Raw genomic sequence first — 27102 nt, forward strand, 5'->3', positions numbered from 1 at the left:
GAGAGAGCAAAAACAAACACTAAAATTTTAGGCCACTATCAGCTACTGTTCTTTTCAACAGCAGCAAACCTACTGCCATAAGATCGCCTCAGGTCATTCAAATAAAATGCTCAAGGCAGATCCAATACACAGTAACTCCATTTGCATGAACTGTACATCTGTACATCTGTAACATTTTACAATAAATTGTTGAAAACTGTGCCACGTGCAAGAAAGGCTCTTCTGTTAGAGAATGGGGCTTGAGAGAGACTTGTTAACGACCAGCTGCTCTTCTCCTTTGTCTAAGTTATTAAACCATTCTTAATGAAGTTTCCTGGCTTTCATAATCCCTGGGGAGCACAAGTAAATTCGTCAGATGGGGCCTCTGCCTGCAGAGGAAGGACAAGGGATAAGGACAAAGGGACAATGGGTTGGCAGAGCACAGAACAAAAGGGCAGGAAATGTTGTTAGTGTCAGCACACTGTGTTGTTCTAGGCTCTACTGCCATGAGAAAGGGATAATGAAAACTGTAAATAAAACCTAGTGGGCCAGAGAGAGGTTGAAATTCTGGGATGGTGGTGGAAAGAAAAAGCAAAAGGGGATGTTTGCTGACGTGGCACATGGCAGCATCCGTGCTTTACCCTATACTTTCTTGGTCTACAGACATACATGACAGTTGTTCTTCCCTCACAATGCCTATGAAGTGAAACATTACAGTAGAAAAGAAACACACAACCTACAGAAAAAATGGTTATGATTTTAAATGTGGTGTTTTTGGCTTGGTTGATAAATTTCAATGTTCCTTCAATCAGCCACGTTAGCACTGCAGTCATGGAACATTTTTATTTGTTTCACAGTATTATGACAAACACCATTAATTTAGGAAGTGAGGAGTAAAATCTGATAAACCTGAAAGATAATAATACAGTTACTAATACCTTCACAGTAGCCCCTCATTCATTTTACAAAGCATTTGAACCATACTGCAAAATGAAAGAATATTTATCTTTTAGGTTGATGGACCTAACAATGAGCAAGATGCATTCTAATTAAATAAAGCACCTAGCTTGTACTTGTGTTTTTAAAAGGCACTTCAAACCCATCTGATGACCTCCAAAAGAACATTTAACCTGCCTAACTTAAGTCTCTGAATTTAACTAGTCAGCATCTCCCTCTGGAGGATTTCCAAAGAATTTCCCTTTCTCCACAGGGAACTCTAACATCATCTTTACTAGCACTGCTTCACTGGGCATCTAAAATTCAAATGCAAGTTAAGCATTTAATACAACTGAATTGAACACAACCCTAGACATCTATGTTAGTCTAGGAATGAGATTTTAAATGACCTCATTCTAGGAAGGAAGGAATTTGGGCTGTGTCTACCAGCCAGGCCAATCTGCTGCCACTGAGAACTGTCATAAGTCAATTCCAAATAGGAAAAAAAATGAATTCTTGAGTGAAACAAGCAGAAATTGAGAGCTCTGAACATCCCATCCCAAAAAGCTTTAAGACTCAGTAACAATGTATGAAACAACACTCTGCATTATAGTTACAATTTCTGACAGCCAAAAATTAAAGCATGCAGTTTACCACTTCATATAGAATCACAGAACAGTTGAGGTTGGATAAACTCTGGACAACACCTAGTCCAACTCCCCTGCTCAAAAGCAGGGTCACCTAGAGGAAGTTGCTCAGGACTGCATCCAGTTGGTTTTGGACAAGAACCTCTCTGGCCAACCTGGTTATTCGGAGGTTGGATCATGCACAGTAAAAAAGCTTCTCTTATTTAACAACGTTTAAGTGGTTAAGTGGCTAGTGAATCACCAGACTTTCTCAAATAGTATAGAATTTTCGGTCAAACAAAACTTCCATCAAAATTCTTTGCCAGTTTCCAAGTCTTTCCATTCTTCTGAATTTTTACCCTTCTTGCGGCAATGGGTCTTCCTTGGTTTGTTCTTTATATAATGAGATGTTTAACAGTCTGTAAGTCCATTAAACCTAACTGCCTGAAGAAAGACCCACAAGATGTGCTTGCAGAGATTTAGATAGAATGCCACAGCCTCTTCCCCCCAGACCTACATATACCTTATTAGAGAGTAACTAACATTTTCACTTAGGTACAGGTCAGACAGCAGTTAGGTTAAAGAGTCCTGCTGTTTTTTTCAACTACAATCTTTAGTTGCTGACATCCTTAAAAAGGGTCAATCCTTGAGCAGTTAAAATACAGTCAAGTATTTAATTTGTTTTGAGCTATTTCTATTTAAATATTATTGAGCTTAGTAATTTTCTAATGCTCTCTAACTATTCATTTAAGTTGCAATATTAATTTCTCACCTAATCATACATTTTCAATTTACTTACACGGATCATACTTACGGAAAGCTCTTTTCCTCATGTGTGGAGGGATTTTGTGTATCGACATCAGTTAAATCCACATCTAAAAAATCAACAAAATAATCAGCATTAATTATCAATCCTTTTATACTGCATAAATCACAACCAAGGGGCAGGTATCGTTCTCAGATTAACTGTAGATTTTACTTCTGATTACTAGCGCTCACAATAAAGTTTACTGAAAAAAGAAAAACAGTGTAATCCTCTACTGGACCTCACCCAGTACTAGTCATAGCAATAACCAGTTAGAGTAGGAATACAAAGAAATAAACTTATGCTGAAAAGGACTGACTTCAGGTCAGCATTTGGTGAGTGGGTAGAATAGCTGATGGTAACATATGTTAACATGTTTACTGAAAAGCTTGGGGCTATTAAGAAAAATGAATGTATATGATACGTTGAATATGAGACAGCATTTCCTACTATACTTGCTTTTCTACAGTTAAACTTTCAAAATTTTGTTGTTTGGAAGAGTTGTAATTGCCACTGTCAGGAGAAAAAATCCTGTGTCAAAACACAGAAGTTCCAAAGATTAGGATGTAGGGATCTTTCTCCATTGGGTGAAATTACCATGTAAGGGAGGCTTCTATAAACAGCTGGCAACAAGCAAACAGGAAAAATGAATTATTTTTAGATTTATTACAGGTTAACTGAAGGTTAACTAGTGCTACCACCTCATTCAAGTACACTTACATTAACAGGATATGTCTTTTAAGACATCCCATCTATGCCATACTAGAACAGAAGAGACGGGGAAGCCCAGTCTGAGCTTCTTGATTTAATCGCCAGCCCTATCAATTACCCCACACTGCTTAAGAACTTAAGCAGTGGTTAAGTATGAGCTCTTACCACTTACAGAAAGGATTTTATTTCACCTAAACTACAAAGGAGGCAGGTACCTGATCTCAGCTCATTGCCCAGGTTCTCTATATAGTCAATGGTGAGACACAGGCACTTCCAGCAAATGAGTCATCATTTTCCAAGGTAGGAGGGATGAGTCACCTCATGAAGCTACCTCTCTTTCTCTAATTATAGAAAGAATTTAGATGACTAGATTAGGTCTGATGCTGCATCTGGGCAAACTGGATCCCTCCCACAGTTGTGCTTGCTCAGGCAGGGATGAGTTAGTTCCCTCTACTCACTGCAACAGCTGCTCTGATCACTTGCTTGAATTACAACCCTTTTAACAACTACAACTTTATAATCCTGTTTTTGATAAAAATCAATGGAGATAGGACTCCTAACAAATTAAAGGCAGTATTAACACACCAGATAGTTTCCCAAGATGGTACCTTAATGGATAGTAATGAACTGGTGCCACTCCTTCAGCCAACAATCCCAAAGGCTGATGTAATTCATGTCCAGGCAAACTATCCTGAAGATGGGCACGATGCATCTACATGTAGGTTTTGACTTTCCCTTACTATTACTGCAGACAGTGGATGTTGGAATTACGTGCAGCTTTGCACTTCGTGAAGTTTTGCTGCAAGCTCAATTTTCAAGAGCAACATCCGAAGCTGTTGTTGACCTCCAACACCAATAATGGCCACGTCCACAGTTCAGAAAAGGCTTCTGAACAAGGGTCCCTTCTGTTATGTGAATGTTTATTTGGTGCTCTATTAGCACAAAAACACATGAGCAGAAGAAGAGCTCTTCATCAGATGCCACTTCCGCCCTGCTACCCTCAATCCTGTCAGCTGGCTGTGGGAAGCAAATGCCACCCTGCTCAGCTGCATGGCCTTGTGTCCTGTAGGCTTGAAACTTGGAGACATTTGGTCTCACTCTTGACTGCTTGCAACATCTCGAGCAAAAACTATGATTATCTCTGCCCTAGAATAAACCCTGGATGATTAGCTTGTACAACTACAAGCTAATATTCTCCTTATCTCATCAATTGTTTTAGCAAAATGCTTTGGTCTGTTATCTTTTTGGAAAAAAACCCCAAAACCTCTGCCAAACTACCCCTTGAAACAAACATGTCAGGTGAGATCAAACTGTAAGAAACAGGTTTTTTCCCATTCACACATCAACAAGCAGGAGAAAGAGGATACTCCTGTTATTGACTGGTGTGCCAAAGGAGAAAATGCAACAGCAGCGGAAGGCTAAATGTTATTGATACATTGACATGAAGAAAATAATAGAGAAAAAGGGAGAGTCTGACAGTTTCTTTAATGTTTAAAAAAAAAGAGGAAAGAAAAAAGGGGGATGTAGTCCTACTAAACATTTACCATCATCTCCAAGAGGGAGTGAAAAAGTAGTTTTGGGGTACTTGCTGAACTGTAATTACTTTTACAACTCTCTTGACCCTCCAGACTGTAAGGCGTATTCCCTGAACCTTTCAAATTAGGGTTTCTCTTCCTGAAAAATCCATTTGGAAACATCAAGGACTCCTTCAGCCAATTGCATTCTTCAAATAACATCTTAATAAAAAGTTTCTCTGATTGAAAATGTTTTAACAACACACAAAAAAGTGAAAGCGAATACTGCCTGAAACAGTATTTTGGACTTGCAGCATGGTCAGATTTTCAACTAACATCCTATTTACAGTAATCAATATGGACAAAATAATGGAAAAGATGAAATGCCAGACTATGGTAAGTTATGATTATGTTGCCTTTCATGTAAGAGCACCATCTCTAGTATAACTAGCATACAGGGAATTTTTATTATTTGTTTATTACCTCCAATGATAGAAAACCTTGGTAGTGAAACAAAATTTGCCAACTTGGCTCAAACTCAATTTTTCAGTAATTCCAGCAACCCACCTCTAACAGCTGTTTCAAAGAAGATGCAAGGATTTCATCAACCATGAAAGGACCTGAGGTGAGGGCCTGGATCAACCCTATCACTACTGGCTACAGAGGCAACCCAAGAGCAAAATATCAGCTCAAAGGACAGCAGTTTCCAGCAAAAGCCTGCTGAGACCAACTAAGATTAAGAGCTGTTTTTTTCACAGTCCGACATGCACTTTGCTCTTCTCTCTCCTTTAATGAGAGAGTGAATGTCCTGAATCTCTCACAGATCAAAACAGGAAAAATGAAGGCTGTGACACCTCGAGTCAGATCCTTCCAGCCAAACTTGTGGGGACAGTAACACAGACTATGTCTACTGTAGATCCATAGGTTGACAGTGTAACAGAGTTTCAGTCCACTCGCTCCGTGATCTAGGTCATCCCTCTTACTATGTCCATGGGAAGGCAAAAGAAAACAAGTGATGCCAGCATTCAGTATGAACCCTTGCCTCTCACTGATCTTACTTCCCCACCAAAAACATACTCAGCAGGTGCTAATTTGTCAGCTCCACAAAGAGGCCACACTTCCCCTCTCAGTCTATTTCTTAAGTCCAGGTGTCCTTCACAAGCTGGTTTAACATCCCACTCTCCCACTCACCAGAATCTTGATTATCAAGGACAATGAATCTTGTCACTCTCTGAAGCCCACCTGAGCATTCTGAGCAAGTAGGTAACCTCAGCAAGAACAGGGAAAAGTCTTTCACAAGAAACTGAAATCAACTACCACAAGATACAATGAATGTATTTGTGCAGTGTGGAAATCCCCAAATGCAACCTTTCAGCCATCCTTAGATAAAAGACATTTCTGCATCAGAAAGTAAGTTTCTTTCTCTTTGCTTTCCCGTCCACAGATCCCACTTACTTACAGATAAATACATAAGTCACAGAATTTTTTCTTGGTCCTTCCCCACTAGGAACTTTAGCAAACTCAATTAATCTAAAAACCTAATTTTACCTCTTTAATATAATATATTTACGTACTTTCTATAGAAAACTGCAATTTAGGCCACTTAATTCTTTGTGCAAATTAAGACTATTTGTCTGTATTCACAAATGAAACACAATTAGCATTCTTCTTAATGAGATATCGTTTTAATTTCACTTGTCATCACAGTATTTCTATTTCTTCAGTACTTCTATGAGTACAAAAATACACACACCCAGGGGTGGAAGTGAACATTTGTAGCACACACGTCTGTTAACCAACAAGGAAAAAGCACAGCTCTGTTTCACTTTGCAGAACAGCTTTTAATCAAGTTGAACATGGCACAACGCCCTAGAAAATGATGAGTCTTGCTATAGAGCAGTTTGAAGTGCAACCCTCTCAGCCCCCTCCGTCATTTTACCAGCAGAAACAGCTTACAAACAGTCTTTACCTCAAACTAACCTTTACTCTCTTCACAAGAAACATGCTGGGTACATTGTGGTGAAGTTTCCTATGCATGGGATGACTTCTCTCCTGGTAACATGGGGTTCTCGCACTGCCTATACAAACATGGAAAAGCCTGTATTTCCTGTTGAGGAGTTTGGAGTGGAAACACATTTCTGAATTATGGCCTTTTGAACACTCTCCTAACACCTGACTCTTCTAAGGCAGTCTTTCATCACAACCATGAAGCTAACAATGCAGAAACAGCACCGCTCTAACTGGAAAAAACAAAGAGCTTAACCCCCGCTCTAAAGGAGCTACTCCTGCTGCAGGAAAGGATGAGGTAGGGGAACAAAGGCAGGAAAAAACAAAAACCAAAAAAACCCCAAACCCAAACCCCAACAGCTTATGACTTGAAATAAAGATGAACCAGACACACAATGTTTATTAAAGATTTCATACATACTGTTGATTACAGATGGATGGCAGCAAAATAATCTCCAACATACAGGCAATGCGAGGGGACCACAGACATCCCAGAGGGATAAAAGCACTGAAACTAGATCTGTAATCCGAAGTTTTGGTCAAGTTTGGATTACAACAAAAAGTCTAGGGAACTATCTGATTAATCTGCCAATAATACTCATCCACTTTACAGTAGCATCAATTAAGGCTAATGTATTCTGGTCAAAACAATCCAGGAATTACAGTGCTACTGTTAGCACTGTCCTCTGTATGTGTGATGGGATCTGACAATCTGCCCTGAAACCACTGACCTTCACTCTTGCAACAGGACTGCACCTCAGGGTCACAGCTGAAACTTTACTTTCCTGACACTACACTTTCCCACATGGAAGAATGATCCGTTAGGTCACATGCACTCGCAAAAAAAATCTCCCAAGCACTCTCTATTTTCATATGGCATTGTTCTGACTTGCTGTAATTCCTACTCTTACTCTTTTAAATGTTTATATCAATTAAAAATATACAGTAGCATCTGAAGATGAGAAATTCTTTCTCTAGCATATGTGTTTTCAATAAGACATTCAACTGACTCAGGAACTGAAAGAGTGTGAAGTATTTAGAAAATTAAAAATAAATGTTAGTGTGGGAGTAGTATTTCACAAAGGTTATTACTAAGATTTAGGCAGCATAGCAAAACTGGAGTTGTTTTATGCTACTAATGCAAATCTGCTGGTGCATATTTTTCCATCAACATTTGTTTTGTACTCCTGAACTGTGTTTTTTGCATGTTTTATGATCCATATATCTTTTATTATTATTATTATTGCATGCCTGGACTATGTCTAATGGCTATGATACTGGATGTCTTTTCAAACGAATTAATTTTTTTCCCCAGATATCTGATTCCTTTGTGCTGCTTTTAATTCTTCTTCCTGGAACATAAAATTATTTGTTTGTCTACCCTGACCTTTCTAAATCAATGGGAGAGAGGGTTGCTGCAGGCCAGGATCCTGACTGCACAGTTCTTTCCTACATTTCTTTCTGGAGTCATGTAAACAAGTGGTGGGATGCTGGCAGTTTGAAAGCATAGGCATGTAACTCCAACCAGGCCAACAACAGTCTACGCCTCCCACCACTGTTCCTGTTTCAACGCCTCGGTGGGACAGCTGTCCCCGTGAAAGAAATCTTTTTTAATGACAGTCCTACTCTGTGGGTTAATAGTAAGATCACCCTGTAAGATACAACGGAAGGAGTGTTCTGCTTCAGTGTCTGACCAATTTCTCAAAATATTTTCTGTGACAAGTTACAGGAGGCCTGTCACTAGTGGTATCCCCCAAGGTTCCATAGCGGGCTCAGTATTGTTTAACTCGGATGAAGGGGCAGAGGTTGCCTCAACAAGTTCACTGATGACACAAAGCTGGGAGGAGAGGCTGATAGCCCAGAGGGTGTGCAACCCTTCAGAAAGACCTTGACAGGTTGGAGAGAGGGGCAGAGGACTGCCTGAAATACAACAAAAGCCAGTGCAGAGTCCTACACCTCGAGGGGAACAACCCCCAGCACCCGGACAAGCTGGGGGCTGACCTGCTGGAAACCTGCTCTGTGGAGAAGGACCTGGGGATCCTCATGGACAACTAGCTGTTCATGAGCAAGCAATGTGCCCTTGGGGTCAAGAAGGCCAATGGTATCCTGGGGTGCATCAGGAAGAGCATTGCCAGCAGGTTGAGGGAGGTGATCCTGTCCCTCTACTCAGCCCTGTGAGGCCACATCTGAGTGGTGTGTCCAGTTCTGGGCTCCTCAGGACGAGGGAGACATGTAATGCTCCCTCCTGGAGCAGGCCTAGGAGGGCTATGAAGGTGATTAGGGGACTGGAGCATCTATCCTATGAGGAAAGGCTGAGGGAGCTGGGTCTGTTCAGCCTCAAGAAGAGACGACTGAGAGGGGACCTCATCAATGTCTATAAGAATCTGAAGGGAGGGTGTCAAGAGGATGCAGCCAGGCTCTTCTCAGTGGTGCCAAGCAATAGGATGAGAGGCAACGGGCAGAAAGTGACACACAGGAAGTTCCACCTGAGTAAGAGGAAAAACTTTACTCTGTGTGTGACTGTGCACTGGAACAGGTTGCCCAGAGATGTTGTGGAGTCTTCCTCACTGGAGATATTCAAGAACCATCTGGATGCAATTCTGTGTCATGTGCGCTGGGATGGCCCTGCTTGAGCAGGGAGGTTGGACCAGAGGACCCACTGTGGTCCTTTCCAACCTGACCCATTCTGTGATTAACTTGTAGCAGAGCTACAGAGACCCAACCATGTAGGAACCATCACATGTATTGACAACCATTGATGATTTTAAAACATACTGGAGAAATATTTGGAATATATTGAAACTGGCCATATTTGATTGCTGAATTTAAAAACCCTAAATCGGTACACAAAACTGGAATAAGTAAACATGACCTACAAAAAAAAAAATCACACCATAAGTTGCTTGCACGTCTTTGAAGAGTCATAAGAGGAAATCAGACCAAATCTCACTGACATTTCTAGAAATTTGACTACAAATCACTGTGATCATTACATCTGTTGTAAGATCAGAAGTTTTTTATTAGAACACCGTATTTCAAGAATTTGAAATTTGTGAAAACTCCCCTGAGGTTTCCCAGTTTTGACTGTCAGCCTTATCGAAACACTTTGTTGAGGTGTGATTGAACAAAGGAGTTATTATAGAAAATAAATGTCTTATAGAGGATATTATGTTAGCTCAGAGACAGAAAAGACAAAGATAGAATAAAGTTTGGTAAGAGTAACTAAAGGTATATTTCTACTGCTCTGACTGGTTTCATGTGTAAAATGAGCAAACATGAACACCCATGGAAAACTAAAAATGTTGCAGGCACTTATATAAAAGGTTCATGTCTCCTCACTCCAACACACTACAGGTTAAAGCAGTCTGTTCAGACAGAGACGGTAAAAAGTACTTGTATAGCTGCAGTATGTCTTATGCAACACTTCATTCTGCTACAACATTCTTTTCTTTCGTTCTCATCTAGTAACAGATCATAAATAATAAACATTTTAGTCCAGAATTCCAAGAATTCAAAGAATTCTTATAAGACTCTTATAGGGTATGGCCATGGATTTTCAAGTAATTCTAACCACAATCTACTGGTTTATTTTCATCAACTAGTACTGATCAATCTTTAGAACTGACGTAGTTTAGTGGGCTTCAAAAGTATTTTTTTTTTAAATAAAAACTGCAGCAGGGATGATAGCAATGATTACAAAAAAGCTATAAATGCTACACAAAGACAAAGGACATATATTTAGTGCTGAGTTCCTTGTAGCACTCAGCGCTCAAAATATGAACTTAAATGTCAGAGTTTTGTCAATTCTCCAAGCACTAACATCCTCATAAAACTGGTGTGTTACTACAGGCCAAGTTTATCTGAACCTCACCTTTTTTAAAAGCAAATTTTGCATGGATACAGAAAAGCCTGAAAATGTGAAGGATGCATCCCAAAATAATTTCCTTTCTTAAAGTTCATGACTAATTCACTCTTATGACTGATATATTTGACTCTCAATTTTTGCATGCTAAGGCAAGCAACAGTGACACTAACTTTTGTTAATTCCTCTTGCCTCCCACCACACCTTATCAGAAATTCATAAGCATGCTGCCTACCTCAGTAGTCAAACCTCCACAGCAAGGCAGCAGAGATGATGTTTCTGCCCACAGTTACCTGTCTTGCTCTTCTGACTCGGATAAGAACAGGTAGCTGCATTTCAGTCACACAGGTTTGCAGTCCATCATCTTATCAAAGCCACTTTCAGCAACAGGTTAAACTAAGATATTGAACTGTATCTCAGTGTGGGCACAGGTTCCTACATCCATTGTCTCTGCCAGAGAGGCAGTACCTACTGGCAAAAGGGTGGGACCAAAAGCTGAATTTACAGACTGGGTCAGAACAAAAGTTTAATCAAGCCTAGAGTTCTCTCTGAGAGCAAGCAGTGCTGGAGACTGAGGCAAACAGCACAATGAGCAGTACTGGTGTTCTGTGAGGCATCTCCAAGTTTGCACTACCTGATTCAGATGACAAGCATCCCGAGAACTGTCTGAGCTGGGCATCACACCCAGACCTCCATATTTAAGGTCTGGGAGTAACACAACAGACAGTGTGTCGCCAGAGTCGCAGCTGGCCCTTGCAGCACTGTTACCCTGTAGCCCTGTAATACCACACTGCCATCACTGGTGACCAGCCACAAGCCCTGTAGAGAGGCTTGCAAACTCTGAGCACTTAAGCTTTTTAGGTTTGCTTTGTTTGAACTTTTGTTGATGCGCTTGCAACTCTGTTTTAACAAGAAATTAAACTTAGTTTAGCTGGGACAACAACTTTTCCAATAGCACGCATGTCTGTGGCTAATCTGTTTTCACTTTAATCTTTGCATGGTGCCATTATCATTTTACAACTCTTAACATGATGTAGTGTAGAAAAATACAGGCCTGGTATCATAGCAGAGGCTTTCAGATATGGAGATATACAATGGAGTAGAAGCATGGGATAAAAAAGAGACAGAGTGCAGAGCTGGCACTTGGAGATACTGTGGCTATAGCTTACAGACTCAAAGCTGGACAAAACTGGTTTTAGGGTGATCAAGTATGTATGTAAGGCATCACATATAGTAAATTTGACTGTAACATGGAGCTGCAGACCACTGAAGAAGAGCCAAGTTTAAAAGCTTTTTCAGAAAGCATAAAAACAACCCCAAGTGGATCCTAGAGCGAAGAAGAAGAAACTATCAACGTGAACACAATATTCCCCAGATATTCAGATCCTTCAGTATCTGAAGTCTTTTGGATGCTGACAACTGCTGAAACGCCTCTACATCCCTACTAGCAGAACGAAACTGCCTTATGATCCAGAGGAGGAGGAGAAGGGTGAGCATTACAGCATGATAAAGAGGTAGACCCTTTGTGTATTCAGTGCATTTTACCACATTGTTATTTATTGAGACTTTCCCCTATACAGAAGCATTATTTCTTTACCAGTAATTATGAGATTGCAAGAAATGATTCCTGGATTAGGCTTTAATGACTTTAATTATAGTAACAACAACTACTTCTTATTAGATGTAATGTGTGTTTCATCTTTGCACACAAAAAAGATTTTGAGTGTAAGGGCACAGATGTGGAATTTGGTGCCATTCTTCACTGTTTACATGTACCAGCAGATGCTGTTGTCCTGTTGTATGAGATAATTTTTTTCAACAGTTAGGAGCACTAATTTTACTGTTTCCAGCCTTTTCAGGTCCTGCAGACCTCATCTCTACAGCTTCATTTACAGAGGTTTTATAGACCAAAGATGTAAGAATGAGAGCTAGCCATAACATTGTCAGGACAGTTTATTATCACTGGGATAACGTCCATGTTACAAGCACAATCTATTTGCTTCCACTGAAAACATGATTGTCTGCATGTTGTGAATCACAGACATCACTGTAATACAGCTTTGTTAAACTGCTTTTTAAAACAGCAAATGTCATAAAACTAAACTTTACAACTGTTAGAAGCGAAATAAGCTAGAACTGTGACAAAATTAAATGGGACATTATTAAACTCTGTTATCCACAGTTTTCAATCTTTTCTCATTCAAAAACGCCTTGAAAATTTTCCATTCCAGGGGATGAACCCTTTGGTATAATTTAAAGTTACTGATCATAGATTGCTTTCCTCAATCACTTCCCACCAACTTTATTTGCATAGTTCATGGACAATTTAAACCCACCAACTTAAACATTCTATGAACTAAACAGCTGTTTCCATCTGCTCAGAACTACACAAAATATTCACCTAACATTCTAAATTTTTCCATATTTGGTCTCAATTCAGAAGCAAATTTGTATTCGGAAAGTGTGAGCAAATGCCTTTCTCGGTATTTTCCAGTTTGTAAAGGGAAAGTCTATTAATAACCTTTTTATGCAATTAAGAAAGAAAAAAAGAGAAAACAATATTTTTTCAACAAAGACAATAAAAACAAACTGTAACTAAAACTCTACAGAGGAAATAGTTCCTTATGAAGTATACAGTTACAAAAACCCAAAACAAGCCATTGGCTAAACCAAATAAAAGTGAGTTGGAAAAAAATCAGTCTGGCATTACCTATGGGGAATGAAGCCAAGGACCACTGATTGAAATGCAGAAGAGTAACACTCAACCCAAGCCCAGCAGATCTTTTAATTCTGAAGTAAAAGCAGCGTCAAATCCCTATGAAAATCTCAGCTACTAAAGCATGATGCAGAAAAAGTGGTATTAGTATGCATTCAACAAGCACTTTGTTAATTCTTCCACTCTGAACATCTCTGTGGCTAAGTATCTTAGGAGGGATGGCTCTGCAGTAAAACAGACCTAGATTTTACGGAGAACTCCACACAAAATGAGCTACCAAATCACATCCTTATCTTGGCTATGAAATTATCTGAGTGCTAGAGAACCTCAGGTATGTAGTCTCAGTGCACAATAAAAACTGCAAAAGCCACAAAAATACTGTTCTTTATACTTCTTTTACACTTTACAAGTTTTTATGTGACCTGAGCCCCACAAGCAGTTTAGCTAATTTCCATGATTGGTATTGTAAACTCCAACCTTACACATGGATGAGTGTTTTCAGAGATCCAGACTATAGAGTCAGGTAGAAGATGCAAAAGTTAACATATTTATTAACACTTCCATTTTCAAAATATCACCACTGTACAAGTAGACAATTTTGCTTGCAGTTAAACTGGCATAAAAGCAAATGTAATGAAACTGCAGGTCTATCTGCCTTTTACAACTGCAGACAAAATTACATGGCCTGGGAGTGGACAACCATAGCATCCAAATAACTTCTGTTAGAACACATTCTATTTTCATTCCCAGTGACACCTCCCAGGTCACTCCTGCATAAGTGAGAACAGAATTTGCAAACACATCCAAATGGTTTTCCTAACATGTTCTGTCATATTATAAAAAGACTCTTTAACCTGCCAAGATTACAACTCAGACTGCAGGATTCAACAGTGCAAAATACACTATGAATTTCTCCTCAGTTCTGGGAAAGCAGTGGCTATGTAGTAATTGCTGTGTCTGTTTTCCAGGCACTTTTACAACCAAAATCCTTTCGACTCTCATGTTCAGATTTTCCTTTTTGATCACTAATATGGAAACTGATGTCAGGATAAAAGATATCTTATTCCTTTTGTGCTATATGACTCCAAAGCCAAAACATAAAATTACAATATGTCAGTGCCATCTCTGTAGTGATGGATGTAGCTGGACATAGAAGGGATCCTTCCTTCTGTGAGGCTCCATATTAGTGTACTGATTTTGTCTAGTTTAATGAAAAATGTTTTGTAATGAATGTCAAGCACTTATTGGTAGTTACTGGTGCTCCTGGTAAAGGAAAAAAAGGGCAGTTTTTAAACAAGACCCACAAGAGCAGCACTGGGTGACTGGAACTGGGAAAGTTACAAGCTGCTTTAAGATCTGAAGAAAAATCATGAGATATTTTTTGTCTGCACTTGACTCTGCCCTTCACTGCATAGCAAGATATCCAAGTTCTCCATTACAGACAAGCCCTCTGGAGCTCGACCAAGTGGAGTTCTCCATAAAGCTGAATAAATATCAACAAATGCATATGGTAAAATATAATCAATTCAGACCTCTCGCTGTCAGTGCTCTGGGTATCTGTCTTGTCCACGGGTATCCATAACCACTGACCCTCCAACTGACTTTTGCTCCCTTGAAAAATGAGTCCTCAAGAACTTCTTCTTTCCTTTTTTTCTCCTTCCATGTCAAATATTATCTGAAAGCATCACTCTCACAACTTTCCTTCCCAAAAAAATAAAAGACCCTGTGTGGAAGGGTTGACTTTACAACTATTACTTAGCCCATCAAAGCAAATGGGTTAACACATATAACCCACTGTTTGAGGACATAATGCACCAACAGGCACCACACAAAACAATGCTGATTTGTCATACTTTGAACCCAAAAGAGAAAAGGCTTTTCTTCTTATAGTATATGGTTTTCAAAGCTGATTCATGGAGAAATATCAGGGAAATACACCAGAAAATATTACAGTTTGTAATTCTGAAACTAAATGCTACTTTTCAAGGTATTGGTAAGAGCCACATGTGTCTGAAATGTTTACAAAAGACTTTTTTCCAGAATTTATCTTCAATAGCCATTTAAATATGCAAACTAGCTAAGAGCTCATCTGTTTGAGAGTGCATCAGTTGACCTAGAATATTTTATATTATCTACTACCTTATTGTTTAAAAATATTTTAAATTCCCTTACTCTAATTTCTTTTTACCTAGTTCTTATTTCTACAGTCTATGAACTACAAAACAGTAATAAATAAAAGCAGTGATAACTTTTTTTGCACTAACAATGGAAACCTCAAAATATATTGATATATTGATAAATAACTGCAATTCTGTGCCAAGCTTAAACCTTTCCAGGGTGGCATGTGAAAATACTCATAGCTCTTCTGCTAAAATGTTAAAAAAAAAGTCAGAGAACCAAACTAAACTATTTATATATATACACAATTAGAAAGCAAGAAATTTCTCTCCCAGTAACAGTGGATAGAGGGAGGTTTTTGCTGCAGAATATGGTATTGAGCCAAACAGAACGAACTCTGATTCTTTATCAACTTTTCTGTGTTCTCATTATCAACAGATTATTACCATGACATTTCAATCACTAATTTGACATATTTTCAACTTGCTTTTTACCAGTTTTCCTTCATAAAGCTGTTACCTTATTTCTGTAGGGAAGGTGTCAACTTTTTTCCTTTCCTTAAGGTTACCAGTTGTTCATAGTAGAATCACAGAATTCTGTATTAACTTGGGCTTAACTCCTGTATTAGCTTTTATGCATTAAAAACCCAAAACAGAATACATGGAGAGTCCCAGTTACTTAGGAAATAAATCCTGAAAAATATTTCAGGAGTGTTTTTCTTTAGGAAAAAGTTTTCCCTCTCTCTAGACTGAAGAATAAAAATCTTTACTCTGCACCTCAAAACAAAATGAACAAAATGAATACCTTTAAAAAAGGAAAACCAAAGGTAGCTCATGTTTGCACTTTCCCTCCCGCCACCCAGATAAATCATAGCTGGTGCCTTAAGGGTTTAGCTTCTGAAATCTGGTCTTGTTCATCTAGTGCTAACAGTCTTCACTGAAGACTAAGGGTCCTGTCACATTTATTAAACGGAGTCTGGGTCACCTTATGGGATGACATTAACAAACATAAGAGTGCCAGGTGAATAACAAGAAAAACACCTAGAGATGGAGATTTACAAGTTTCTGGAACGAAAATTCCTAATGAAGCAGTGAAAAACCATAGAATCATTATAAGAGGTTGGAAAAGACCACTCAGATCATCAAGTTCAACTGTTAACCCAACACTGCCAAGTCCACCACTAAACCATATCCCCAGGTGCCACATCTACACCTCTGTTAAATACCTCCAGTGATCGACAATCCTTACAGTTAATAAATTTTTACTAACATCCAATCTGAACCTCTCCCGGCACAGCTTCAGGCCATTTCCTCTTGTCCTGTCGCTGGTTGCCTGGGGGAAGAGGCCAACCCCCCACCTCACTACAACCTCATTTCAGGTAGTTGTAGAGAGCGATAAGGTGCCCCCTAAGCCTCCTTTTCTCCAGAGTAAACAACCCCAGCTCCCTCAGCTGCTCCTCATAAGACTTCTGCTCCAGACCCTTCACCAGCTCCACTGCCCTTCTCTGGACGCGCTTCAGCACCTCACTGTCTTTCTTGTAGTGAGGGGCCCAAAACTGAACACAGGATTCGAGGTGAAGCCTCACCAGTGCCGAGTACAGAGGGACAATCACTGCCCTGGCCCTGCTGGCCACACTATTGCTGATACAATCCATGATGCCATTGGCCTTCTTGGCCACCTGGGCACACTGCTGGCTCATGTTCAGCTGCTATTGACCAGCAACCCCAGGTCCTTTCCCACTGGGCAGCTTTCCAGCCACTCCTCCCCAAGTCTCTAGTGCTGCATTGGGGTTGTTATGACCCAGCAGGACCCAGCACTTGGCCTTTTTGAACCTCATACCACTGGCCTCAGTCCATCGATCCCACTCTCCGGGACACTGTACCAAACCTGTAGATTTACACAGTTGGAGTTTCCTCCACACAACTGTTTTTCTCTACATCTCCACTTTGAATGTTTGACAATATTTGTCTGCTGCCTGGGACAGCTCCAAAAATCACCTTATCACAAATCACAGCAGATTTTGACTAAAGGAAATTCTCCAAAGTGAACATGCACAACCACAGTGAAAATGCCTACATTTAGAAGCATTGGATCAATGTTCGAAAGTCCACTAAAAATAGCTTGGTGTTAAAAGCTGAGCAGCACTTTTTTATTCCTTTTCTTTGTTTGCTCATGTTAAAATGGGCAAAAAGTCAACAATAAAGTGCAATTGCAGACAGCTTATTTTTAAAATGCTTTCAAAGAGAGTAAGCTTTTATAAGGGTCTGGGCCACAATACATCTTTCAGACTATCTTTGTGTTCTAAACATTTCTGGGGGTAAAATTTAGACTGCATTAAGTGTTGGGTTTTTTTTAATATGGAAATGACAGAACAATCTTGAACATAAATATTCCCCAATGGATACATTCTTGTTTCAAAGTAAAATCAACATAAACAGATTTTAAGAAAAAATTGATGTTACCTCTGTCATGCTTGCCTACAAGCCCCCCAAAACACCTTGGCTTAATTTATCTTTAGTTTTTATAGCATATATTCTATCCAAACAGAAAACATACCATTAAAATTATCACAACAGAATATGCAAGTAAGTTGGAACAACCTTCTCTCTTGCACTGCACACGAGATACAGTTCACTCAGATCCTATTTTATTGTGCAAAAATATTTAGTTTTTTAATACTGTTTAAGAATCTGTGTGAACAAACCATGAGGACAGTATTTACCTTGACTAAACATCACGCTATGAAAAGGTTAAGCAAGGTGCACAGTCTTGGATGGGATTCACTTCACTGAACTTTACTGGAGTTAAGCCAAGGAAGCAACTATATAGAATTGAGTAGGGAAGGATAGGAATCTTCAAAAGGTAATTTTTTCTGACTTTCAAACAGCTATCTTAAGAGACTATGAAACAGGATTAAATTTGGATTCCAACATCTCATGTTTAGTAATGATCTACAACAGTACATTGTGCTGACTTCATCCACCACCACCCCCCTCACCCCCACCCTATAACACACACAAAGAATCGGGGAAGGAGAGGATTGCTGGAAATTCCTTTATTTCTTTTCTTCCCCAATAAGACTGTGAGATGTCTTTTTCCTGAAATTTAGAGGTGGAAGCCCCTAAGACCTTATCATCTTCTCAAAAAATGTCTTCAAGTGATGTTTTTCCAGTTTTTCTGAGCATCCTTATAAATGACAGCTATGCAGGACTGAGATGCTCTAAGTGTAGTCTCTCAGGAACAGGCTTAGACAGATTTTCAAATTAAAACCCCAGTTTACTAGCCAGAAAAACGTGATCTGGAGCTAAATAAAACCCAGCAAACAGAAAAAAGCGCCATACCTAAAGTGGGACAGATTCTAAATCTAAGGCAGTTGACCATGACTAATAAAAAATAAACCTGAAAAAGCCCTCACACATTTTCACGCTTATCTTCTCAGTCCTCCCCTCCTTGTCATCCCTCCTCGTGGACTGTCATTCAAAGCACTCTCTTTCCAACAGAACAACCCCCTGCCAAACTGTTTACAATTTAGTCCATAAACAGTGTTTTTTTCTTTATTTGGCAACTTTCCAAGTAAGGACTGTGAGATCATAATTTTTCACCACAGAACAATAACAACTTAGTACCACTATACAATAATTAGTTAGGAAGTAAAAAAAAAAAAGAGAGAAAAGACATACTACTCTCTCCTGCTATTCTTCTCAGCACTTAAAAACCTCAGAAACGCAGGCCAAGCACTTATTAATAAACAAATAACTAGAGAACTAAACGGTGCTGCCAGAAGTACATTAAAAAGGTTTCTTGCTGTGGCATTTGCCTCCTGCTATTATAAGAAGATTTCTGATAAAGATCAACCTGATCAACGTCTTAATAGTTGATAAAGCCACTCAGAACATCTCAGGATTTGCAACAAATCAGAAAGCACATTACTCACCCTTGCTCAAAGGACTCGGCTCCTTTTCAAACCTTGTATTGGGACAAAGCAGTACCCAGGCAAAGGGCAGCTCTTCACTAACAAAGTTACAAGTTTCAGCGTCTGTCAAACTAAGGAGGTATCTGGGGCAAGGGCTGTCACTGACTCCAAGTGCTGCACCAATATTTGTCACTACAGGCACATCAGTGATCTACAACCACAATTTTTTGCTTCAGAGCAAGCTTTTCTCTCAGTGGTCATGAGTTGGCTGTCTAGCAGTCAGCTTCTAAATGTATCTTGTCACAGGCTGAACTTAACGCACCTTTGTCCATCCCTACACATTCACTCAAAGCCTGATTTATCACACAGATTTCCCTGTGCAACGCAGGGAAACACCAGGCCAATACAGCAGACAGCAAGTATCACACTCTACAGGAGTGATTAAAAAACACAAGCTGCCAAACAGCCCTAAGTCCACAAAATCCAAGTAATCATTGCCCTTCATAAATCTTTAAGCTCCTCTTTAACTGTACATCAAACATTTTCCTATTGACTACTGTTATACATCATGCAATTATCACTATGCATTTCTGTGCTGGCTAAATATTTTATCCACATGCTAGGTGCACACACAAACTCCAGTCACTGAGAAGTGTCATATATTAAGTTCACATCATCTCTAAATCATACAACTGGACACTTCTATTTTGGTATCATAATCTTCGTACAATACCACACTGTTACACATAAACCTTCATTAGTCCTCTGATGGGCTACAGACATCCTGCTTGTTAGCTATCACCTACCCGATAGCAGCCACATCTCAAAGCTCCCCATGACTCGAGCAGCATAGTTACAGCAATTACATTTCCCATTTTGCTAGTCTTCCTGACATATTCAACACAGCTGTTCCAGACTCCTCTTGTAACATCAGTCCTTTGATTATCCCTGCAGTTTCTCCTAGAATCACCTAGAATGGTTTGGGTTGGAAGGGACCTTAAAGACCATCTCATTCCAATCCCCCTGCCATGGGCAGGGAACACCTTCCATTAGACCAGGTTGCTCAGAGCCCCCAACCTGGCCTTGAACACTTTCAGGGATAGGGCATCCACAACTTCTCTGGGCAACCTGTTCCAGTGTCTCACCATCCTCACAGTAAAAAATTTCTTTCTCATATCTAATGTCAATCTACCCTCTTTTGGTTTTCTCTGACACTATTACATACTGAGGTGAAGTTTCTCGGGTATCAGAGGAAGTGGTGCACAATTACTCCAGACCAGGTCCCACCCCAGAAGCTCCCAGCTGAGATGCCATCCCTCAACCAGAAATACCTCTCTTGACACTTGCCTAGACTCTATCCATCATTTTTTCATGCTGGTGCCAAACTGACAGACTAGAGACAAACTTGAACCCACTCACCCTCACATAGGCCTTTCTCCTTCAATGTCTTCCATAGCTGAACTCCCTATTAATAGAAAAGTTGTTGCATTACTTCCAAAGCTGAGGAAGCACCATTCAGTTACAGGCATTCAGCACTGATGCCAGAGTCAGGTACCCTGGCTCTTTTAACAGTCGAGACAGAAAGCAGGAGCTGGGTGCCTAATTAAAATCTGCCTCTTTTCCAGTGATTACATAAGAGCTTAGACTGCTAATTTTGACACCAAGGTTAAACTCAGAAAGTAAATTCATGACAATGTGTGGCCTGACACTCTGCTGGGTTGAATTCCATCCCTTTAGTATTACCTAATGGTACAACTAATTGTATAGTCATCCATCTAAAACGACATACTGGAAATTAATGTCCTCCTCCCACCAGCTAGTTTCAATAGTCTCCTCTGAATACAGCATGACATGATATCAACTCCAGAAAAGAAACCCCTAAAACAAAAAAGCCTCAATAAAACTAAACAAGTCAACTCCCAAAGAATAATTCATTGCATATATCTACCTCTTGTTGTCTCTCCTGGGTCAGTTCTTTGCGTGCATTTACAGTTCTTATACCAACCTAATTTTCTTCCACCTTGAACAGTAATTTTGATGCAGCACTATGTTAAATGGCTCAGTAGAATCCAGAGAGACCAGATCTAGCACATTTCTTTTTCTAGAAAACCTACTTTCTTATTAAAAAAAGATACTAGGTCAGTTTGACATGACCTATCTTAGCAAATTAGATCATGTTTCATCCTCCCTCCACTCAACTCCCATGTCTTTAATTATTCATTCCTACAAAAAATATTCTAAGGGTCAAATTCACAAGAAAGCCTAAAGTTCCCTAGATCACATTTTCCACATATCTAACAGTATCGAGTAATAAAAATCCTCTAAAAATCTTAGTAATGGATCTATATTTTAGTTACACATAAAATAAAGGTACCTTTAAGAAATTTCCAATTTGGGAACTCCCAATAGAGTAACTTAAAAGGTCACTCTGACAAGCCAGAAAGTCTGATTGATTTTAAAATATGAAAGATGCAAAAACTGGATACTTCTTCCCAGAAAACAAAAAGCTATGTGAAATGATGAGTAAAACACCCAAGACTTCCTGAAAGCTCCTGAGACCTAAAAAACCACAAGATATAGATTGAGCCCTTGTATAACTTGATATGGGTTGGACTCGATGGTCTTGGAGGTCTTTTCCACTCTTTATGATCCTATGGGAAATCCTAGTGCAAATCTGAGATGTTTCTGGGATTCTGTTACACCAGTCTCTAAGAGTTGCAAAGTACTTTAAATTCCCATCATTCGGTACAATTTCTTATATTCATAAACTATTAAATATGTTCATTTAGACTTTCCTATTAGTTGGGTCACTCAAGCATGCTACATCTGGAAAAGTTTTTGTGAAAAGGTATGACTTTCTTGATAAAATTTGAAGGCTTTTAAAAGAATAAATACATTACTCATTTCAAGAAAACTGATCAACAAGATGTAAGAACATTATTTTCTTTCCCCCTCCCCTTCTTGTTTTAGCACTTTGGTACCTCTACCAGCTTGACATACACGTGTAAAAAAACCCCTTAGAAGCACACAAAACATTGCCTTAGTCTGCAATTTTAAGCTCTTTTTCTGACCCAAATTTGCATTTTTATCCCTTGAGCTGAAAGTAATCATCTTGTTAAAAGGTGATATTTGCATATGTTGCCTCCTTCAGACAAATCTGGGCCTGAGTTTTAAGACCTACTCAGCAATTCATTCTTCAAACAGCGAGAAAGTGAGAGTTGTGCATCCTGCTGCTTTAGAACCAGGTTTGTAGCTGTCTGCTACAATGTTCAAAAGCAAGCCCATGTTCAAAACAGGCAAGCAGTTAAGACTCCTTCTGAATATCAAGGCTAAAATCTTCTACTTGGGCTACGCCTAAATTAACACTTATGGGGCACCAACAGGAAGAGTGGAAATGGAAGGGCAGGCACTGACCTCTTGTCTCTGGTGGCCAGTGGCAGGACCCGAGGGAATGGCATGAAGCTGTGTCAAGGAAGGTTTAGACTGGATATTAGGAAAAGGTTCCTCATCCAGAGGGTGGTCGGGCTGGAACAGGCTCCCCAAGGAAGTGGTCACAGCACCAAGCCTGACAGAGTTCAAGAAGCATTTGGACAACACAGTCTGGGACACATAGTGTGATTCTGGGAGTTGTTCCATGCAGAGCCAGGAGTTGGACTTGATGGTCCTTGTGGGTCCCTTCCTACTCAGGATAGTTTATAATTCAATAAATTCTGGTTCAGCAAGGTAACTCAGCTTAGGGGCAGCGTACCAGAATATGTGTAACTATAAGCTTCAGTTCTACAGAATCAAGCAAAAAAGTTCAGATTTTTCCTGGTGTAGACTTTAGGACTGACCTGACCTTTTGGGAGACCTCCAATCACTGACAACTGCACCTGACTTCACCAAGGGTTGTGCTCAGTGTCTACAAAGGACTTTTACTGAGATGTCAGACTTCAGATTAAAGATATGTATTTGAAAATTTTCCCTGCCCTCCACAAAATTATGAAAAATCATGCACTAAAGCTAAAAATAACTAGGAGCCTTTTCTGCTATTTATTCTGCAGAGACTAGCATGACAGCAATGCCTCAGTTTGAGGCATAATACTCTGTAGATTTTTGTCTTTTATTACAGTGCTTCAAGCTATTGTAGTCCAACCAGCCTTGGAGACCATACAGACAGTTTGCAAGTGTTTGTACTGCACAGTCCAGACCTTTTGATGTGTGGAAGTCTGTACTTGAGGACCTATATGGTCACTTTATATCTTACCTTCCTAGCTATAAGAAAAACACCAATGGAAGTGGGAAAGTTTCCAAGAATGAAAGTTGCATGATAGGCAGCCAATTTTGAGGGTTGGTTTAGATAGTTCGGATTAAGTGTTAATCCCCTCACTATGTTTTAGTGAAACAATTATTACTGAAATCCTCATTATGATTCTGTGGTAGTTCATCTATGTATCTCCCAAGGATAATGCTGAGATTATTAACAATTAGGTGCTGGAGATTTTGTAATTTAAACACTGTAACAACTTTAAAATTAAAAGGCAAACACAGGAGTAAAATTTTATGGTTTTGAATTGTATGCAAGCTTGGACAGGATAAAGTTCCATGCACTTTAAAGGGCTTGATGTAAAATACCATTTAATTCCAGAAAACCCTTAATTTGTTTTTGTGCTGGCATAGAATATAATGTAGGTTAAATATCTGAAAAAAGAGACAAAACACTTAAAACATTTGATCTGCCTCCACCTTCTCCCTGACTCTGTGCCGTCCATAGTTGTTCTAATCAGCCATCTATCATCATGTCCTCTTACCCTTCTCTCTGTCCCTCTCCCTGCATTATGGCTCTATTCAATCTCATTATGCCTTCATTTAACATATTATTCACACATAGTCCTTCATCTCTGTCTTCACTGCTAAAAGCATAGTCAACTCCGTGGACCAGAATAAGCACTCTGAAAATCCCTTAATGGAATACAGAACATTATAGAAAGGCCAAGTGCCACACGTTATGCAATAACTGCACATGTAGTTACTGCAGTTATACACACCAATTCAGCATGGTGCATGAATCAATCTAGAACTAACAAGACAATGATGAACACTGTGGTCCAAGAAACAGGATCACTGCACGTTTAACACAACATGCTTTTATTAACAATCACCTCTCTTTAGTCAGTCACCTGTGCAGTTTGTCCATTCATCACCTACACCAGTTTGTACTTTAGCAGGGCATGTTTTCTAGAGATGTCACCCAGAGAACTGACTGAAGAGAAAGCCTTGACTGTTACTTAGAAAGGGTCCCGTTACCTGTTTTATACACACATAAAGGAGCCTCAATCAAAAAGTTATGTGGAGTTTTACATATGAAACACTGAGTTTGACTTTAAATGAAGAAAGCACTAAATCTAAATCAGTGGAAAGAAAATATGCACCAAAATACCAAGCAAGCAGGCAAACAGAAGTGGGCGGCATTCTCTTTTCTTTCTCTCCTATTTTCTCTCCAGACCTACTCTAACACAAAGCTTCAAACAAGTTGTGTGATCTGATAAAATATGGAGTGGGTTGCACAGTCAGGGCCATATTTGAGAAACACATAATTAGGATGGTATTCTGTCCCTGTAGGGAGCTCCAAATGCTGTTTTTTTTCCTCTATTGTTATGGATTTCTTTGAAAGTGTGGAGACAGACCCCACAGGGGAGAAGTCATAGTTGTCTTGGGGCAGAATGACAATTCTTTTTTAATTTCTTCAGCAACAAGTAGCACTGAACTGGATGGAGATGCAGGAGCGCCTTGGGCATATTTTTTCCAGTGTAGACAATGATTAATAGAAGAAAGATGATATGAATGACTAGTATTACTGCAATTCATTTTAAGTCACAATAAATCTAGCTACAGGGTCTGGTAATGCTAATTTGCTGCTGGCAACTTCATCCCTCCCTTCTTGGGATGAAGATCTGTAAGTGCATGCCTGATTGCCAAGTTGTTCTTCACTGGTGAAAGGAAAATATTACATATAAGCTCCTAGAGCATCCTGTTGTGCACTCTATTCCATTATGCCCCAATTAAATAACAGAGTTCGTGGTATCAGCTATTTGCTTTAATTTCAGATGTAGGCAGAATCATGGCAGCACACCTCGCTAGACTTCTCGGTACTTGATTCTCAGTCTGCATTAAGATACACATCTGATACAAGAAAAGCACGGCTGCAGGAGAAAGTGCATTTGCTGACTCTGTGTGCTTGATCTTACAAATGAATCTGATCTCCCTTAGCAGGAGCTGGGGAACAACATTTCTGAGAAGTCACTGCTATTCATCACTGACTCTAATGCACCATTCATTCTTTCCTGAACTCTGTAAAAGGGCACTGAGGGTACTACATCAGAGACTAGGGCACTGAGGATTCACCCTCAAGTCCTGCACATGGTTGTGCATGTTACATTGACTAGGAGCATCTGGTTTCACCTCTTGCTGCCTCCTATCCCCAGAGCAGCAAAACTTCCTGCCTCTACCGTAAGACTCATTTTATTAGAGTCTGCTTCATACTGCCTTGCAGTTCAGGACATATCCCACAGATCACCAGCACATGTGCCCCAATTTCTCCTACTCTACGAAATACCAGAGGCAGCTGGTCAGCTCAACACAGAGATGCTCCACACACAGGAAGCAAGAAGAGTCCTGTGACAGAACTTTGCTTGGAAACAAGCAGGCAAGAGTCTTCTCACTTCTGCTAACAGAACACAGATTCCCCTCTCAAGGCCTAGTAACGCAACTATCAGCCTCCTCACCCTGCCACACCACAGGACATAAAGAAGTTCTTTCACTGTGGAGAAGTAAATACGTGACAAATGTTTGTGAAGTGCCCAACACGGTTCAGTTCCCACCCTGAAGGATACTGCCCTATGCTACAGCAATATGCAATGACAATAAAGGCAGAGCTTACTTCTTCCATCTCTGCTGCCCCAGGATGTTTAAGGAGAAAAATTAAAGAACGACCGTTTTGTTCTTATCGTAGAAAGAAGTGACAAATACTGGTCTTTCAGCATAGGTTGTACTTTAAACCTCTAACACTTCCAGAAACACATCACTTGTTCAAATACAAACATATCATACTGTCACAAGCTATCAACCTACCTGAGCTTCTGTGGACAACACACTCAAATAAGAACAGAGAACATCTGGCCATTATAATTAATTACCCACGGTACAAAACAGGGCAAAAGCATGCCACCAATACCAGAACATAGGATCTTTTCAGCATGTTAATATTTCTGAGGCTGAAGATCTTTCAGATTTGTCTGCCTCTAAGTTAGGATGAATCTCTGAACCCTTGCATTCAGTGTCAACAGATGATCACACATTATAGTAGTAATCACTAAAATTATATTACCTTACTCCACCTTTCACAGATGATAATCAGCATGTGTATCCAGTTCTTTTTTCAATAAAGTCTGAAAGACACAAAAAGGACAAATTGTTTCTGACTGAATAGATCCAAATAAACAGGCTAGTAGTATAGGAAATTTCTGGGGAGGCGAAGTAATAAAACCCACTAGAAACTGGTAAAAAATGCAGTGTTAATTGAATTGTGGATCAGTTCTGAGGAAAGAGAACATAACAATAAATTTGAAAGTGAAATTTCTGTTCTGCCTAAAACAGCTGCCACTATCCTAACATTTCACCTATGGTCTGTTCTCAGCCCCCATGGTGATCTTAAGACATGATCATTACTTTGGAAGGGTACCGCTCCAAATTTTCAGTTTTACACTTTCTGAAATGATGCAAGAGCCATGCTGCAACCCAACAGTACAGTGCTTTTTAGGGGTGAATTAGGAGCAGAAGGCATGAAGGCAGTTGGGGTGTTGGAAAGTACAAAACCTGTTGGGATGAAGAGTAAGGTGAGGTACACAGACAAAACTGGCACAGTGCTGTCCACATG

The 27102-nt window shown here is 39.7% G+C and overlaps 1 protein-coding gene across 18 annotated transcripts in view; it reads right to left on the reverse strand.

Moving 5' to 3' along the window:
- INPP4A (inositol polyphosphate-4-phosphatase type I A) overlaps positions 1-27102 on the reverse strand; it is a 124882-nt gene that overhangs the window by 47433 nt on the left and 50347 nt on the right. For 17 of the 18 annotated variants that reach the window (XM_051806810.1, XM_051806809.1, XM_051806802.1 and 14 more), the window contains 2 exons: positions 26554-26614; positions 2356-2416 (listed from right to left, as the gene is read on the reverse strand). The gene's annotated coding sequence lies outside the window, so the exon portion shown is untranslated. Of the gene's footprint in view, positions 1-2355; positions 2417-23020; positions 23089-26553; positions 26615-27102 lie in introns of all 18 variants that reach the window. The other variant, XM_051806796.1, reaches the window with a different exon arrangement.

The sequence above is a fragment of the Manacus candei genome, unplaced genomic scaffold, assembly GCF_025592945.1.
Source record: "Manacus candei isolate 608988 ecotype Guabito, Panama unplaced genomic scaffold, ASM2559294v1 h1tg000069l, whole genome shotgun sequence".
Lineage (NCBI taxonomy): Eukaryota > Metazoa > Chordata > Aves > Passeriformes > Pipridae > Manacus > Manacus candei.